The sequence below is a fragment of the Tamandua tetradactyla genome, chromosome 13, assembly GCF_023851605.1.
Source record: "Tamandua tetradactyla isolate mTamTet1 chromosome 13, mTamTet1.pri, whole genome shotgun sequence".
NCBI classification, from domain to species: domain Eukaryota; kingdom Metazoa; phylum Chordata; class Mammalia; order Pilosa; family Myrmecophagidae; genus Tamandua; species Tamandua tetradactyla.
This window is the reverse complement of record NC_135339.1, coordinates 43,642,222-43,659,140: the sequence shown is the minus strand read 5'-3', so window position 1 is coordinate 43,659,140 and position 16,919 is coordinate 43,642,222. Positions and strand designations below refer to the sequence as shown.

The window sequence follows — 16,919 nt, the reverse complement described above, 5'->3', positions numbered from 1 at the left end:
TTCCACACAATGGAGTAAAGAGGAATGAGTATCATCACTATATACTGCTATAGAATACATTATTAGGTTAAAAAATATCATTAGGAATTTCAACATTACTCTCTGATAAATTTATAGAATATTTAAAAATAAACAGTATGAATAACACATGCTCATAGAAATAAAAGAGTATGACTAGTAGCACTATTTAATATAGCCCAGCATTGTGACTAACCCAATTATCCATCAACAACAGAGTGGATAAATATTGTGTTGTCTTCAAAGATTGCAATATTATACAGCAATAAGAATAAGACATTCACCTGTTGGTGACTTCACTACAGTAAAGCATCACAAAACAATATCACAAGAACCAATGTTGAGTGAAAGAAGCAGATATGAAAGATTATGATTGCATTTATATAAAGTTCAAAAAAGAGACAAACTTAATTCATAGTGATAGATCCAAAGTAGTAGATTCAGTCAGTGGTCACTGAAGGGGAAAAAGGAGGGCTTCCAAGAAGATGTGTGCACTCTCTCTCTATCTAGGAAGTATTTACATAGGTGTGTTCACTTTGTGCAATTCACTGGGTTCTATCCATGTAGATAATGCTTTAGTAACGGTGAATAAAAAAAACACTGATGTGCAAGGAAGGATGGTGTTCTAGTTTGCAAGCTGCTGGAATGTGATATATTAGAAATGGAATAACTTTTAAAAAGGGGAATTTTTTAAGTTTCAACTTTACAGTTCGAAAGCCATGAAAATGTCCAAATTAAGGCACCAACAAGAGGTTACCTTCATTCAGGAAAGACTGACGAAGTTCAGGGTTTCTCTCTCAACTGGAAAGGCACCTGGTGAACATGGCAACATCTGCTAGCTTTCTCTCCAGGCTTCTTGTTTCATGAAGCTTCCCCAGGGGCATTTTCCTTCTTCATCTCCAAAGATCTCCAGCTGTGTGGATGCTCATGGTTCTCATGGCTCTCTCCTCTTGTGGCTCTCTGTTCTCTCCAAAATGCTTCCTTTTTTAATGGATTCCAGCAAGCTAATTGTGCCAGTTTGAAAGGATGTATGTACCCTAGAAAAGCCATGTTTTAATCCTAATCCCATGTTGTAAAGGCGGATGTTTTTTCTAATCCCTATTCAGTACTATATGTTTGAAACTTTGATTAGATCATCTCCCTGGAGTTGTGCCTCAATCAACAGTGGTTGTTAAGCTGAATTAGGTGGAGAAGTGTCTCCACCCATTCCAGGTGGGTCGTGATTAGCTTACTGGAATCCCATTAAAGAGGAAACATTTTGGAGAAAGCAGATTAAGAGACAGCAGAGAAGAATGACAGAGCCACGAGGAAGCCACAACAGAGAATGCCACAGAATGATGAAGCGGAGAGTCCCCCAGCCAGTAACTTTTGGAGATGAAGGAGGAAAATGCCTCTCAGGGAGCTGGAGAGGAAGCTAGCAGGTGACTCTGTGATCACTATATGCCCTTCCAGTCGAGAGAGAAACCCTGCCAATGTTCACCATGTGCCTTCTCACTTGAGAGAAACCCTGAACTTTATCGACCTTCTTGAATCAAGGTATCTTCCCCTGGATGCCTTACATTGGACATTTTTAGAGACTTGCTTTAATTGGGGCATTTGCACAGTCTAAAAACTGTTAACTTGCAACTTATTAAATTCCCTTTTTAAAAAGCCATTCCATTTCCAGTTTATTGCATTCCAGTAACTAGGAAACTAGAGCACTAATTAAGACCCACCTGGAATGAGTGGAGTCATATCTCCCTCTAATGAAAGATTAATACCCACAATTGGGTGAAGCACATTTCTGTGGAGATAGTCTAATCAAGTTTCCAACCTATAGTACAAGATTAGATGAGGATTAAAACATGGCTTTTCTAGGGCACAAAATCCTTTCAAACCAGCACAAGATGGCATTATGGCTCAGTCATGAACTCTGAAGTCGGACTTCTCAACTTTGATTTCCAGCTCAACATTTACTGAATGTATGAACTGGAACAATTTACCAACTTCTCTGTACCTCAATTTTCTCTTCTTTTAAAATAAGAATAATAATAGCACCTCCTTCATAGAAATATAATGAAGATTTAAAATTATTTTAATACTTATAATGGGCTTACAATTATACGTACCCTCTGCTAAGAGCCGTATCAACTTTGCCAAAGTTAGTGATATCGTTTATTTGAAAAAGTATTATATATCATTAACTGCATTCTTTTTGCCAAAAACTGATGGGTGGGCAAGGCAAATAAAATGAAAACGTAACAAAACCGGCCCTGACCTTAAATAACACCTAGTCTACTAGAAAAGATAGATTTGTCAACTTAAGTATAGCTATGAGTATTTTTCTCATGGTATCTTCCCCAAACTGCCTGCATCAGAATCTGAGTGACTCTGTTTCTAATGCAATTGATTTCTGAGTTTACACCTTGGATTGGGCCAGGGAATGTGTACATACACCAAAACTGTAGGTGCTTTTTAGCCAGTAATATTTTAGGACCATTTCTCTGTGCAGGGTTTCTCAACCTTGGCACTATTGACATCTGGGGCCAGATAATTCTTTTTTGTAGAGGACTTCCCTATGTACCGCAGAATGTATAGCAGCATCCTTTACTTTTACTCAGTAGATGCCATAGTGACATCCTTATTCACACTCCTATTATGACAGCTAAAAATATTTCCAGACATTGCCCAATATGCCCTTTGAACACCCTCCCTCTCTTACTATGTTTGAGAACCACTGAAATATAGCACACACAAAAAAGTACAAAAGTAAAGAGAAAGTTTTATAAAGTGGCGGTGCCTGACCTGTGTCTCCAAGGATGCATAGGTGACAATTACCAGGGCATTCATTCTTCAGAAGATTTCATCTTAAGTAAGCACGCAAAATCATGTATGGGATTTCTTCTCTAACCTCTGGTATTAGTCAGGATTTTCTAGGGAAACAGAACTAACAGGACATATCTGTAAATGTGAAATTTTATAAAAGTGTCTCACACAACTGGGGGGATGCAAGAGTCCAAATTCCATGGGGCAGGCCACAAGCTGGCAACTCCAACGAAGGTCTTCAATGAATTCTCCAGGAGAGGCAGGCTAAAGTGGAGAGAGAGATTCTCTCTTCTGACTTCTCCTTTAAAGCCTTCAACTGGTTGTATTAAATGCCTCTCATTGCTGAAGACACTTTCCTTAGTTGAAATTGTAGATGTAATCAGCCATAGATACAATCAACTTGCTAATAATTTAAGTCCACAAAATATCCTCACAGTAACGAGTAGGCCAGTGCTTGCTTGACCAGACAATTGGCACCATTACCTGGCCAAGTTGACACATCAACCTAACAATCACCCCTCTCATTACTTTTCTTTTGTCCCAGTTGCCTAATAGATTTTTAGTCCATCCACCCTTACATTCACTACTAAAACAGGAGCTTGCTCACACTGTTTGAGATATGAATCATTGTTTACAACTTGAGACAAAATGTATGAGCTTTAACAGTACAACCACTCGCAATCATTACACTTCAGCCATGCTGCCTTACTGTCATACACAAAATAGTCTCCTTAGTAATGCTGGGCTGTTGTACCTACTGTCCCCTGAGACTTCCTACATTTTGCTGGATTTCTATGTGTTCTTTAAAAATCACTTTCTTTATATTTCCTGGAGGAAACCTTTCCCAGCCACCTAACTGAAAATAGACTATTTTCCTCACCACAACACCACACCGTGCTACTATTTACATACATACTTTGTAAAATATGTATTATCCTTACCATAACATACAATTCTGAGTTTTTGTTTTGTTTGTTTGTTTTAATGCCCACCTTCTTACTAATACTGAAGCTCTGTGTATGAAACCATGAACAGGCCAAGACCGGTTTCTCAGGATATCCTCTACCCCTGAAACCTTTTCTTCTGAGCTTGTTTTGTAGGCCACCAAGTTTAATCACAGGTCATATAACCTGAGCATTTGCAGAAACAGAGACTCTTGTCTTTTAGGCAAACTTTGAGACACTAGGAACAAAGGTCACCTCCCCAGAACTAAGATTGTGAGAACAAGGAGATACCAGAATCCAATCAAATGTGTGTGGTCCTTCAATAAGGAAGATCCAGCCTAAAACCCACTCTGCCACATATGGGCAATTCTATAAGTATCCAATGGGACAATGCCAAGTAAACTTCCTCACTTCTGTTCCCACCTCTCACTACCCATAAAATCTCCCTTACTGTTCAGATTGGGGAAACAGATTTGAGCCTTGCCTCCTGTCCCCTTGCTGGACAACCTCGTAGTAAGACTATTCCTTTACTCAAAATCCCGATGGATGGTATTGGCCTCTGTGTGTGTGTGTGTGCTGGTTTAAAAGGAAGTATGCCCCCTACAAAAGCCATGTTTTAATCAAAATCCTATTTCATAAAGATAGAATAATCCCTATTCAAGACTGTATGTTTGAAACTGTAATCAGATCATCTCCCTGGATGATGTGATTTAGTCAAGAGTGGTTGTTAAACTGGATTAGGTGATGACATGTCTTCACACATTTGGGTGGGTTTTGATTGGTTTATTGCAGTCCTATAAAGGAGGAAACATTTTAGAGAATGGAGATTCAGAGAGAGCAGAGAATGCTGCAGCACCATGAAGCAGAGTCCACCAGCCAGCAACCTTTGGAGATGAAGAAGGAAAACGCTTCCTGGGGAGCTTCATGAAACCAGAAGCCGGGAGAGAAAGCTAGCAGATGGATGCCATGTTCTCCATGTGCCCTTCCAGATGAGAGAGAAGCCCTGACTGTGTTCGCCATGTACCTTCTCATTTGAGAGAGAAACCCTGAACTTCAGCGGCTTTCTTGAACCAAGGTATCTTTCCCTGGATACCTTTGATTGGACATTTCTATAGACTTGTTTTAATTGGGACATTTTCTCAGCCTTAGAACTGTAAACTAGCAACTCATTAAATTCCCCCTTTTTAAAAGCCATTCTGATTCTGGTATATTGCATCCCAGCAGCTAGCAAACTAGGACAGTGTGTTAGGCAGAAAGCCCTTGCTCAGTAAGATGCTGAGTGGAACTTTGACTGATTTGTACAGTAATATATACTCGTTACCTTGAAAAGTATATGACATATAACTTTCAGGAAATATAATTAAAAAGAAAATCTCCTGTTTACTCAGAAAACTTCTCCACAAGAAGAGAAATAAAACAATTTTATTATTGAATAAGCATTAAACTTGAATGTGCTGTGTGTCACAGTTAATCTAGAAAAAAGATTACAAAGACAGAAAGAAATCTTACCCTTTCATATAGCTAAAATTCATATTTCATATAAATGTTCTCAAGATAAATGATAACTATTCCTCAAATTAGAAGACTTGACAGCACCATTTGTTACATATAGTTCATCCTAAACTCACCAGGAAATTAGGTAGCCATGTGTGTTTGCTAAAGTCCTTTATCCAAGGAAAAATAAACTTCTCATACCTTTATGACAGGTAGTGTTATAAACTGGTGCCAGACAGTAACTAAAGTCATTTTCCTACCCTCCTTGGAAACTGGGAAATAGAGGCTTTATCTTCCTTGATGATTACATTTCAAAGAGATGGCTCCCAGGTCCTTGAGGAAGATACTCCCTGGTTGTAGAGCTGCTAGAGGTTACTTTTGCTTTCAGAAAGATTGACATACATTTCAAAGGGGCAGAAAAAGAGTTTAGAATTGCATGTTTTCTAAAAGTAAATGTTCTAAGAAAGTGGGTGAGAGAGTGTCTTTTACTACCCCCCATCCGCCTTTTTTCTTCCACCAGGGAGAAGTATTTTTTTTTTAATCAGATGTATTTACCCTCATGACAGTCACAGCTCAAAAAATATTGGCATAGGGTGGGCCACGGTGGTTCAGCAGGTAAGAGTGCTTGCCTGCCATGCCCAAGGACCCGGGTTCGATCCCCGGTGCCTGCCCATGTGGAAAAAAATATATATATTGGCGTGTATATTGATTGAATAGGTTGAATGAGTGATTATGTGAATTAATTGTGTGATCAGCTCTGAATTTAGAGAGATCCTTTCGACAGCAGAAAGGAAAATGAAATTGGATGGGAGTCTTATGGAATCAAGATTATGATTGGATGCTACAGCAATTGTCTCAGTGAAATAGAAAATAAAATCCAAAACAGTGGCAGGACCTGCAGAGAAGAATGGATATTAAATAAAACAAACCACATCGAATAGAGTAAATACTCCATATTCCCGATGAGGACCCAAGGCCCAGGCCATGCCCCCTCCTCCATTACAGGGAGAAGTCATTCCATGCAGCTGCATTCATGGCGGGGACAGACACTAAGCATCAACAGACCCACTCGGGGGGAGAAAGAATGTTGCTAAAATCTCCTCCCCTACTCAGATCTCCGAGACCCTGCTGAAACTCTGTCGTCACTACCTGTGAACCTAAACCTCTGTGAGCTGCTCCTGTGGCACTCCCCTCTCTCTCTTATGCATGGAGTACTGACTTCCCTTTCCTCAACGACTGTGCCATCAGGAAGAATTTTCTCCTGTTTATGTCCCTAATTAAACTCATGGGTAACTCCGTGCCAGGCATATTCTTTAGTCTTGGAGCCAAGTTGGGTGGAACATCCCCAAATTACAGGTCAAATTAATCCAGAGTGTTAAAAGTCATGACAGTGGTTAACTTTGGGGGGTGTAGCGTGGGCATCGGAGTTCGATCAAGGGTGAACTCGCATGATTGCAATACTCTTTACCAGTGTTGTGTGCCATTGGCTGTTCCCTTCATCTAGCAGTATTCCAGTGAGTTTTCCATTTCTCTGGATGTATGTTATCTTTCAAAGAAGAGTTTATTCTTAAAAATGCCAAAAATCGGAAGTTGAATCAAGAGAGAATAGAAAATTTCAGACAATCCAGAGGAAGTAGAGATCTAGAAAGTAGGTTGTGACGAGTTGTCCCAAACTATGAAATCCACTGACAGCAGGGCAGCACCCAGAGTATTCAGCATTGTGTTCCCAGGGTGTGGCTCATGAATTGGCAGCAAGCATACACTGTTAACTTGTTTAATGGATTGAATGAACTGAAGGATTTCAAATGCTTCAGAGAGTTAAGATGTATTAAGCCTGGGAAGTAATAACTAGATTTTACAAAAAGGGCATCATAACCTAAAAAAAAAAACAAAAAAAAAAAACAAGAGAGTGTTTGGGAAGTGAAAGTTTGTGGCTTAAAGAGTAAGTAGCAAGCAAATAATCATAAGTTAGGAATCAAAGCTACTCTCAAGTATAAAGATAGGGAGTAAACAGCATGGAGGGAGTAGAGTAATGTGTTTAAGGTTAAAATAGTTGAAGTTAAAAAAAGCAGTGGCTGAAGTGTTTTGTTAATGTTTAGATAGCAGCACCTTTAAAGAGGAAAAATGTAAATAAATGTATTTGGTTTACCTTGTAAAAAAAAAAACAGTGGCTGGTATTCATTCAGTGGCTACCTTATTACATCTACTTTATACACATCATTTCACTTATCCTTGGCAAAATTTGATGATGCTGATATTAACCCAACTGAGGAAGAAAAGGGAGGAAATGAAGGCTCTGAGCAGTTATGAGAATGTTCACAGACACCCAACCTCACATAAAACCTAACACACAGTTGATGCTCACCCAGTATTTGTTAAAGATAAAATGAATGGCTACAAAAGAGGGAATGAAAGAAGGAAACCAGGGCCCTCTGGATGTTAAGTCCATACTTTTCTCTTTTTCCATTATGCTTTTCCTTGTATATAGTTTTCCTTTTAATATTACTTAATCTTCAGGCTAAATTTCCCACCACAAGCTTCAATTAATACCCACAAGATTGATTGCCTCACCCTGAGTCCCATAATAGAATAAATGGAGTCTAGATTTATAATGAGATAAACAGCTTTTTTGAAAAGATAGAAGTTGGGATTATAACAGCTCAGCATTACTCATTAAGTATTATAACAAGCATATGCCGTCTGTGTCTATCAAAGACAGTAAGATAAGAAATAATCAGTTTTGTGCTCCTATGTATTATTTTATCCTCTTTCATCTTCTATAATTGACAAAGTTACTTGATAGCATTTTGCAGCTCATAGATTTAAAATTACAACTGTTATACAATTTAATTGCAAATAACTGGGCCCTTTCATTTAAATTCTCATTACTTTGACATTTTCAAAACTCTGGGGTCCTTTGAGATTATCGTAGTTGGCCAGAAAATTATCAGTTATAGTTTGGATCCATTATAAAACTTTGAAAATCATTACCTTTGAGAGGCTCTTTTTGGTTCAGTTAAATCACTGATGTTGAAAACCTTCAGCTATCCATTTTTTATTTGTTTCTTTAAACTTTCTAACAATGATCCTATCAATGTAATGTAGCAAGCAGGCTTTAAAGCAGGTAGGCCTCCCCCCCCCCCCCCTTCTTCTTCTGGTTCAGCTGCCTTCTCTGTGAAAAATCCCCAAACCCCTTCTCCTGACCTTCAGGAACAGGTAAAACTGCAGGCAAGCGAGCCAAGACACATTCCTGGGATAGAAACCCCCTCTCCTAGCCTTCAGGACTGGATGAAACTGCAGACAAGTGAGATATGACACCTGGGGTGGGGACCCTCCCCTAACAGCTCATCTGCTTCTGTAACCTCCTTCAAGCCTCAAACTAACCGATTGTTTTTCCTTTGATACTGCCGGTGGCCATATTATGCTTACCTTATCTCTAGCATGTAATGCAGTCTATAAAAGCTAAGTTTACCTTTTGCTGGGGCTCAGACTTTCAGAGGCTACTCAGCTGAGCCCTATGGCCATAGAAAATAAAACCTGCTTCCCAAAACTACGGCTCCTTAGTCTCGGCCTGTTCGAATTCCTGCCTCCTCGTTTCTGGTTTTCATGGTACAATAACCCTGATTCTAAGGACTTCCCTGAAACTTGGACAAAATATCTCCTTGACACTTACATTAAATAAATAGTATTGGAAAAAATGGTGCCTCATGGTATTCAAATAGTACATAAATGATTAAAAATCTTAATTTAAACGAGATTTGTTTATTTGCCTCAATATTTGCCTTTTCAGACCCTAGCAGTGCTCATGCTCTTGTGATTATCTTATTTCTCCTTAGGAAACAGTGGACTATAGCATTAGAACCAAATGGTTTCAAGCTGTTACTCTGGAAAAGTGACGAGTTTCTATAATTAGAAGCAAGAACACTGTATTTTCAGGTTCTCTTTCTTGAAATGTAGCTCCAAATTCTTCTTTCCACTGGCACAATACTAAAAAAAAATTGTTAATAGAATTTGTAGATTTATAGAAACATTATGAAGAATATAGAGTTCCCACACACTGTCTGCCCCACAGTTTTTCCTATTAATATTTTGCATTAGTGTGCTGGCTCAATATATTTTATATCAACTCTCCTTTGATTCACACACAATAATTGAATTTAAGGGTCATTCCTTCCAGTTACATTGTCTTTTTCTTTTATCAGCTAATAGGAAAACTATTGCAGAATCTCATGCTGAAACTTACATGTTTCCATGCATGACTCTGCAATGGTTTAAACTTTGAAACATGGTTAGCTCAAACCTTTGATTAGAGTGGAGCAAACTCTGCTAAAAACCGTGAAGAAAGTGCCTTTTTTAAAGCTTCTAGTGTACTGAAATGAATTCATTTCAATTGGCTTGGTTCACATATTTCAAATATACAACGTTAGGATGTGTGGCCTAAAATTTATATTTTGGAACACAAAGTGCATCTCTTTGTCATAGTTTCTTTGTTGCATTCATTGAAGAGATTCTCACCCTCTGCCAGAGATTAAAATGACATGCTGACTATTAAATAAGAACTAAAGATTCCCTAATCAGTGTTACTTTCTAACTTCCTATGACTCATGTACATCCAAAGATATAATTTGAAAGTCATGGAGAAAAAAATTTCTCCAAAAATCTGACAATCTGAAATTTTAATCATGTATTTCATGAGGTTAGTATAATTTAAATAACAAGACTGCATAAGAATAGAAGAGTAAATAAATGTTCAGGTAAATTTTACTCAGAAATATAGAGTCAAAACTCTTAACAAAAACCATTGCTAGTCAACTCTTTGTACTTATTTGTAGTGTATTTTTAAATATTACTTTACTCTTTGAATAATGTGTGTACCCTCTAAAGTTTGTTTATCCCAAGAATATAGGAATGGTTCAACATCACAAAGTCTATTATTATAACACATTAAATTATTTGACTAATAAAGTATAAAACAATATTGCAACCGGTTCCTGGCTGGCATTGGTGCCAGCTGAGCCCTGATTCTTGAAACTAAAAGAATTTAGAGACCAGATGTCAGTAGGAATAAGTAGTAAAGTTTATTAAGTGAAGGAGACTATACTTTAAAGAGGTTAACATGGACATGTCCAAGGGAGGGGCACGCTCTGGGGAGCCGGCCAGCTTGGTTTATAGGAAAGTTTTGCAGGTTGGTTTCCATAGTAACCTTTGAATACTAGGTGTCTTCTTTGTTCTAGGAGGAGATAGAGAGCTAACAGAATTTGGTTGTTTGTTGTCACATCCCTAAAATTTGTCACTGGGCAAATGGTTAACAATCTTTATGACCCTAGGCTTTCTGTCATTAACTAAGAGTTTGCTTTGGGCCCAGAATTTAATAAGCTTTTATGGTTTGGGGAGCTTCAATGGCTTGGGGAGGTTTCCTGGCTTTAGGGGAATTTGTGCCCCAGAAAGTTTGCAGCTGAAGTGTGCAGTTTGCATTAGTCCCTTTGGAGCTAGATAAGAAACAAGAGACTAGCAGTTGTTTGTTAACTTTTTCAGAGCTGAATAGGAAACCAGGGACTTAACAGTTGTCCTATTTTAACCTGCTTTAATATGATTAGCAAAGTCATTTAAGAAAAGTAACTTTCTAAAACTTCATTTTATTTTGTAGTCAATGTAATAAATTAAGAAAGAATGCTGCCTAAAATTTTATATTTATTTTGATAAAACTTTTATAAAAATAAGAATCTAAAAGAATTTCCATACCATGTAATATGTGTAGCCTTGCTGATAAACATCTATAGTAAGTATCATTTTTTAGTGGGGAGAATTTTTAGAAAGCCTCTTTAAGAGAATAAGACAAAGACACCTATTATCTACTGTTCAGCAGATTACATAAAATATGAATGAAATAGTAAGAAAAAAAGAAAAAAGAAGTTTACCATTTGGAAAAGAGAATATAATATTGCAGTTGTTTCAAGACAGTATAATAATCTATATAAAATGCTTAAAGGACCCCAAACCTGTTAAAGTGTTAGAAAATCTCAACAACATTGCAAAATACAAAATTGAGAATAAAATCAAGTCAGAGATATTCCTCTCCATCACTGAAAACCTTTCAAAAACATAATGAAAAAGGTTGACATTCTAAACAGCAACAAAACCCAGGGGACAACTAAACCAAATATACAAGTATAGTTATGGAGAAGGTTCTATATGCAATAAGTATGTGAAAAATGTCCTCAATTAATGAAGAAATATGCTAAATCAATGGATTGGCAGACTTAAAATTAAGATGATATTAATTCTCCACAAATACATCCGTTATCAATGGAATTCCAATTCAATTGAAATTGGGGAGAAAATACATTTAAAAAGTGTACATTTTTGAGAACAGCAAGGAGATTATGAGAAAGAAGAACAAAAATCAGTTTTACCCTAAAATATAAAACACTTCACAAGAGTCTCAATAATCAATTTTTTGTGACCAAATATTTGGAAACTAAGGAAAATTGGTAGTTCTCCTATCCTGTTGGCAGCTACACTTTACTTTCCAGTAACAATCTGCACCGTGATGTGGGGGCAATGATCCTTACTTAAATGTGGATTTTCAGTCTTTTCAATAATTCCATGAACCGCCCCATGTTATAAACAAACTGCTTTTCTGTTTAACTCAGCCCGAGTCAATTTGTTTTCCTTATAACCACTAATCATGATTTATCATATATCACAACTAACAATGGATCTTATAAATTGAAATGAAAGAGGTAAACAGTTCAATAAGAAAATAAAATTTGGAAATAGTTATAAAAACTTTCAATGTGAAGCAACAGTTCTATTTCTGGAGACATATGCTCCCCAAAGCCTCCAGTTTACATAATAGGATGTTAAATCAGAACTATTTTTACTAAAACAAAAGAAACAAAACAAAAAAGCACAAGGAAACAGCTTCAATATCCACAATTAAGGAAAAGGTTGAGTTCATCTTGATACAATCATAATATAAATTACCACAAAGCTAGCAAAAAAAAAAGTTAAACATATAACTCTTGACTTTGGGAGTGTCAGCAATTCTACTACCAAGCAAGCAAGAAAATTGCTCATACATATTAATATACAATAGCATTTTATATGCAACAAGAAAGAAAAGCCATATATAGTTTGTGAATGTATATTTTGAACTTGGAGAAAGCTATGCAATAATGTAGTCCAGGCTGACACTGGATTCCTAGGAAGGAAAGTATAATTTTCTCTACTTATTTTGCATTGCTTCACTAATTGGTAGAACTACCTATGCCTATTTTATTTTAGAAGATAAATATAGAATGTAATTTAAATTTGACTCAATTTCTAGTTTTTTAACTTGCATGGAAATGTACATTATGAAGAATAATTATTTTCGTATAAATGTTGGATTTTTATGGCAGAATTCTCCAATTTAGTTTGTGGCTGCCATGTGAAATAAGCAAATGTGCTTTCCTATTGAAACCTCACTAATCAGCAAATAGGATTTCACATCCATGGCACCTGCAAGAGAATTTGTATTCTGTCTTTGCTAAACGTTTCAACGTTTCCATCTTTCATTTTTCAATAGCTTTTGCATGATAAATAGCTATCAAACAAAGATATATCCAGAACATCTCTAACCTCGTAGAACTATATATTCAAATGAGGTTCAGAAATTTCCAGCTGTGATGCTTCCCTCTAAAGCCTCCAATTACTATGGGCAGTTCCTGAGGAACTCCATATGGAATACACCCTTATTAGAATTAGAATTAGCAAGGTAAAAATAGAACATAACAATTCTTTTAATTCCATAAAGAGGACAATGTATTAAATAAACAATGGCAATTGACACAAATAATTCGTGATGATTTTTCTTATTTTCCAAACATATTTTGTGGACTGATAGTTTTCATGAGATATCTCAGGCTCAAGAGAAGACTTTCATTAAGTACCAGAAGTCAAGACAAAAGCAGCACAGTATACATGAATCCCATGCTGAACGTCACTAGAATTTTCTTCCACCCAAAAAGGAGCTTATTATCCCATTCTATTTCTTTTCTTGTGATCATGATAGTTTTTTTGCAGTAGAAAACCTGGTAAGAGCTCCAGTGGAGTGGATTATCCCCTGGCTATTGAGAAGATATTAGGCAATGTTAAAACTAGCTAAAAGAGAAGAGTTTTTCTCTAACATTGTATATGTCATTTTATTCCCTTGCCTACAGATGCCATCAAATGCCACAAAATGGGTGAAACATCTAATCAGTGTTGTCTGTTCAACTCTACAAATAACTTAATTTGACAACATGTTGATAGCTCTCAATTTTAAGATGCAAGGGGGTAAAAATATAGTTTCAATGATGAAAAAATATTTAATAAGAGGTGTACATGAAATTCAGAACCTGTGCCTCATTCAGTCCCCTAGACCATAAGCACAGGAGTCTTGTATCTTTTGTCATACATATAGACTCTCAGAAATGAGAAGATAATTCTTTATATACCATTTGAGAAATCAATCAGGGAGTAATAACTTCATTTTTTAGTTGGTTGGTTGTGGAAGTTGATAACTTCACTCACATTGTTCCTAAGATATTTCTCACCTTTTTGGAAATGGAGATGTTTACAGTAAAGTTTTAATGGCTATTGTAATCTGACCACTCACAACCACCTACTTTTAAAATACTTACAGCTGGGTATCAGGTGGCAAAATTGTTCATGGTATTTTGAGCTTAGGCAACACTTCCAATTTAATTTTAATTTGACATTGTCTGTGACAGTAGTATTTCCTAATTAAAAATATACAAAATATAGAGTGGTACAAGTCAACTTTGCATTTCATAAACTATTTCATTCTGATAACACAATTAATTGCACTATTGAAAAATGGTATATTCAAAGAAAATGAAAGAAAAGAATAAATATTGCATTTGATAAATTAAGCATGAATAATTTGTCTCCACATCTGACCTGCTAACCACAGGCTTACGTAATTTTTTCTTAAATGTTCAGACTGAGCACATTTTCCACAAATCTTTTTTGCCATTGGTAAATAAGAAAGGGAAGAAGGAAAGGACAGAAAAAGGAAGTGAAAAGGAGGGAGAAAGGAGAGAAGAGAAAGAACAATGTCAAAAATAAAAAATACCCTCTGAATCTCTCATTTTTTGGATTTCGTTATTCAACTACATTCTTGTTATTCTAACTTTGGTTCAGTTTATCATTTCAGTTTTAACCTGATTTCTAATTTTCGCCCTGACTCAATTATAAAATCTATCTTTCTGTCTATACAGGACAAATGCATGAAAAATTGTATGTTACAGCATTTTCTGGAATATGACTATTATCTTCAGGCTCTAAAATGCTCCCTCAATGTTTTTGTCTTCTGTCTTTAATATTATGAACAATTAATACAAATCATTCACTTCACATCCCCCACCCAGGCCATAATTTCATTATTTCTACCAGGAACAAATAAAAAATAAACATCAGTTAAACAAACCCTCTTATAATCTTCTATGTCAATGCTTTGTATCCCTTTTAAATTAAAATGCTCTCATAAAAGCTGAACTTTTCTTTACAGCATTTAATGTAATACTTTTATTGATAAATATAACTGGTAAGTTCAAGAGTGGTGATACTCAAAGTTCCATGTGGCTAAATTCAGGAGTTGAAATAACATCATTAGTAGTGTCTTTCTCACTCACACACATCTTTCCATTGCTCCTTCCCTGAACTCTACTTCCCTAAGCCATTTCTTTGACTCAAGAAAGACTACCTTCATAAAATAAGGAAAAATTCAACTCAATTTCACAATCTCATTAGCAGAAATCCATGGACACTACAATCCAATGACTCAACTCCAAATGTCTTCTTCCCCTGTATATCTCCTTAAAAAATATTTATATTGAGATATCTTCACACACCATTCAGTCTATCCAAAGAATAAAATCAATGGCTCACAATACATCACCATGATCATTTGTAGAACATTTTCATTACCTCAGAAAAAAAAATAAAAAGGAAAAAGAAAAACTTCATACCTTCCATACCCCTTACCCTTCCCTCTCACTGACCATTAGTTTTGCAATCTATCCAATTTTTGTACCCTTTACCCACCCCCATTATTTATCTATTTATTTATTTATTTTGTCCTTATTTTTTTATGCATCTATCCACACCCTGGATAAAGGGAATGCCAGCCACAGGTTTTCGCAATCTTGTGATCACACTGTGAAAGCTATAGAGTTTTATGATCATCTTCAAGAATCAAGGCTGGAGAATGAAATTCAGACAAAGAAAGAGAAAGCCGCAGAAGCAAGAAGCTGAAGCAACAAAACCCAGAAGAGAAGGGAGAGGCCAGGGTAGCATCCATGTGCCTTGCCATGTGACAGAGGAATCCAGGATCACTGGCAGCCAGGCTTCAGGTGACAGAGGAATCCAGGATCACTGGCAGCCAGGCTTCAGGGAGAAAGCTTTGCTTGATGATGCCTTGCCTTGGTTATGTTCATGGGTTCAGAACTCAGGCCTGCCCTTCTTCATCATCAAGACAAGTACTTTCGTACTGAGGATTTTACTGCAATGATGAGAGCATCAAGTACCTGGTGAGACAATAAATGACGCTGTGCTCTCCACTGTGGCGATCATCATTGCCACCCTTGCAATCATCACAGAATTCTACCAGATCTATGACTTGAAGGAGAAGTCCCACTCAACTATTCAGAATCCTTTTGTGGCAGCCCTCTATGAGCAAATTGGTTGCTTCCTCTTTGGCTTGCCATCAGCCAGTCCTTCACAGACATTGCCAAAATGTCTGTAGGATGCCTGTGTCCTCACTTTTTGAGTGTATGCAACCATGATTTCAGCCAGATCAACTGCTCTGAGGGCTACACTCAGAACCACAAATGCAGAGGAGATGACAGCAAAGTCCAGGAAGCCAGGAAGTCCTTCTTCTCTGGCCATGCCTCCTTCTCCATGTTCACCATGCCGTATTTGATGCTCTCCCTGTAGGCCCACTTCACTTGGCAAGGTGCCTGCCTGCTCCAAGCCCACCTGCAGTTTCACACTGACCAGAATGGTCTTGTTCATGGGACTGTCATGCATATCTGACCACAAGCAACATCCTGGTGATGTCCTGACAGGGTTTGCTCAGGGCACCCTGGAGGCCTGCTGCATAGTTTTCTTCATGTCTGACCTCTTTAGGGCCAAGACAGCATTCCCCCAGTCTTCCCCTGTGATAAGGAAGGAAATCCTCTCACTTATGGACATTATTGGCAGGAACAATCACCATCACATGGTGTAGATGCTACTGACCTCTTAAGCTGTTTTTGCAAGATGACTGTTGACAGCAATTTCTTGCTGCTCTCCGATTTCATCAGACCATAGAATGTAGGGAAAACCTTTTTGCCAGACTGGTTTTCAAAAAGAAAGAAAGAAAAAGAGTCTTACCTTGTGGCCTTCTGAAATGGGTAGAAACCACAGCAAACGAACACCAAGTGTTGGAGTCCTGGATGCACAATTGGTTTACGTGTTCATGTTCTACTGAACATGGGCTCGTTCTGGAACAAGCACAACAATTCGAGTAGAGTCTGTTGGTCATCTTTGTGACCCAAGGGATCCCAGGCATGTGAGAAAAGCACAAATTCACATTGTAGCACACAGTTCCAGAAAGAGAAGTGAATCAAG

The 16,919-nt window shown here is 37.2% G+C and overlaps 1 pseudogene; it reads left to right on the top strand.

Annotated features, from left to right (window-relative positions):
* The first annotated feature begins 10,377 nt into the window (after positions 1-10,377).
* On the top strand, positions 10,378-16,536 carry LOC143653378 (phospholipid phosphatase 3-like; annotated as a pseudogene).
* Positions 16,537-16,919: the final 383 nt, after the last annotated feature.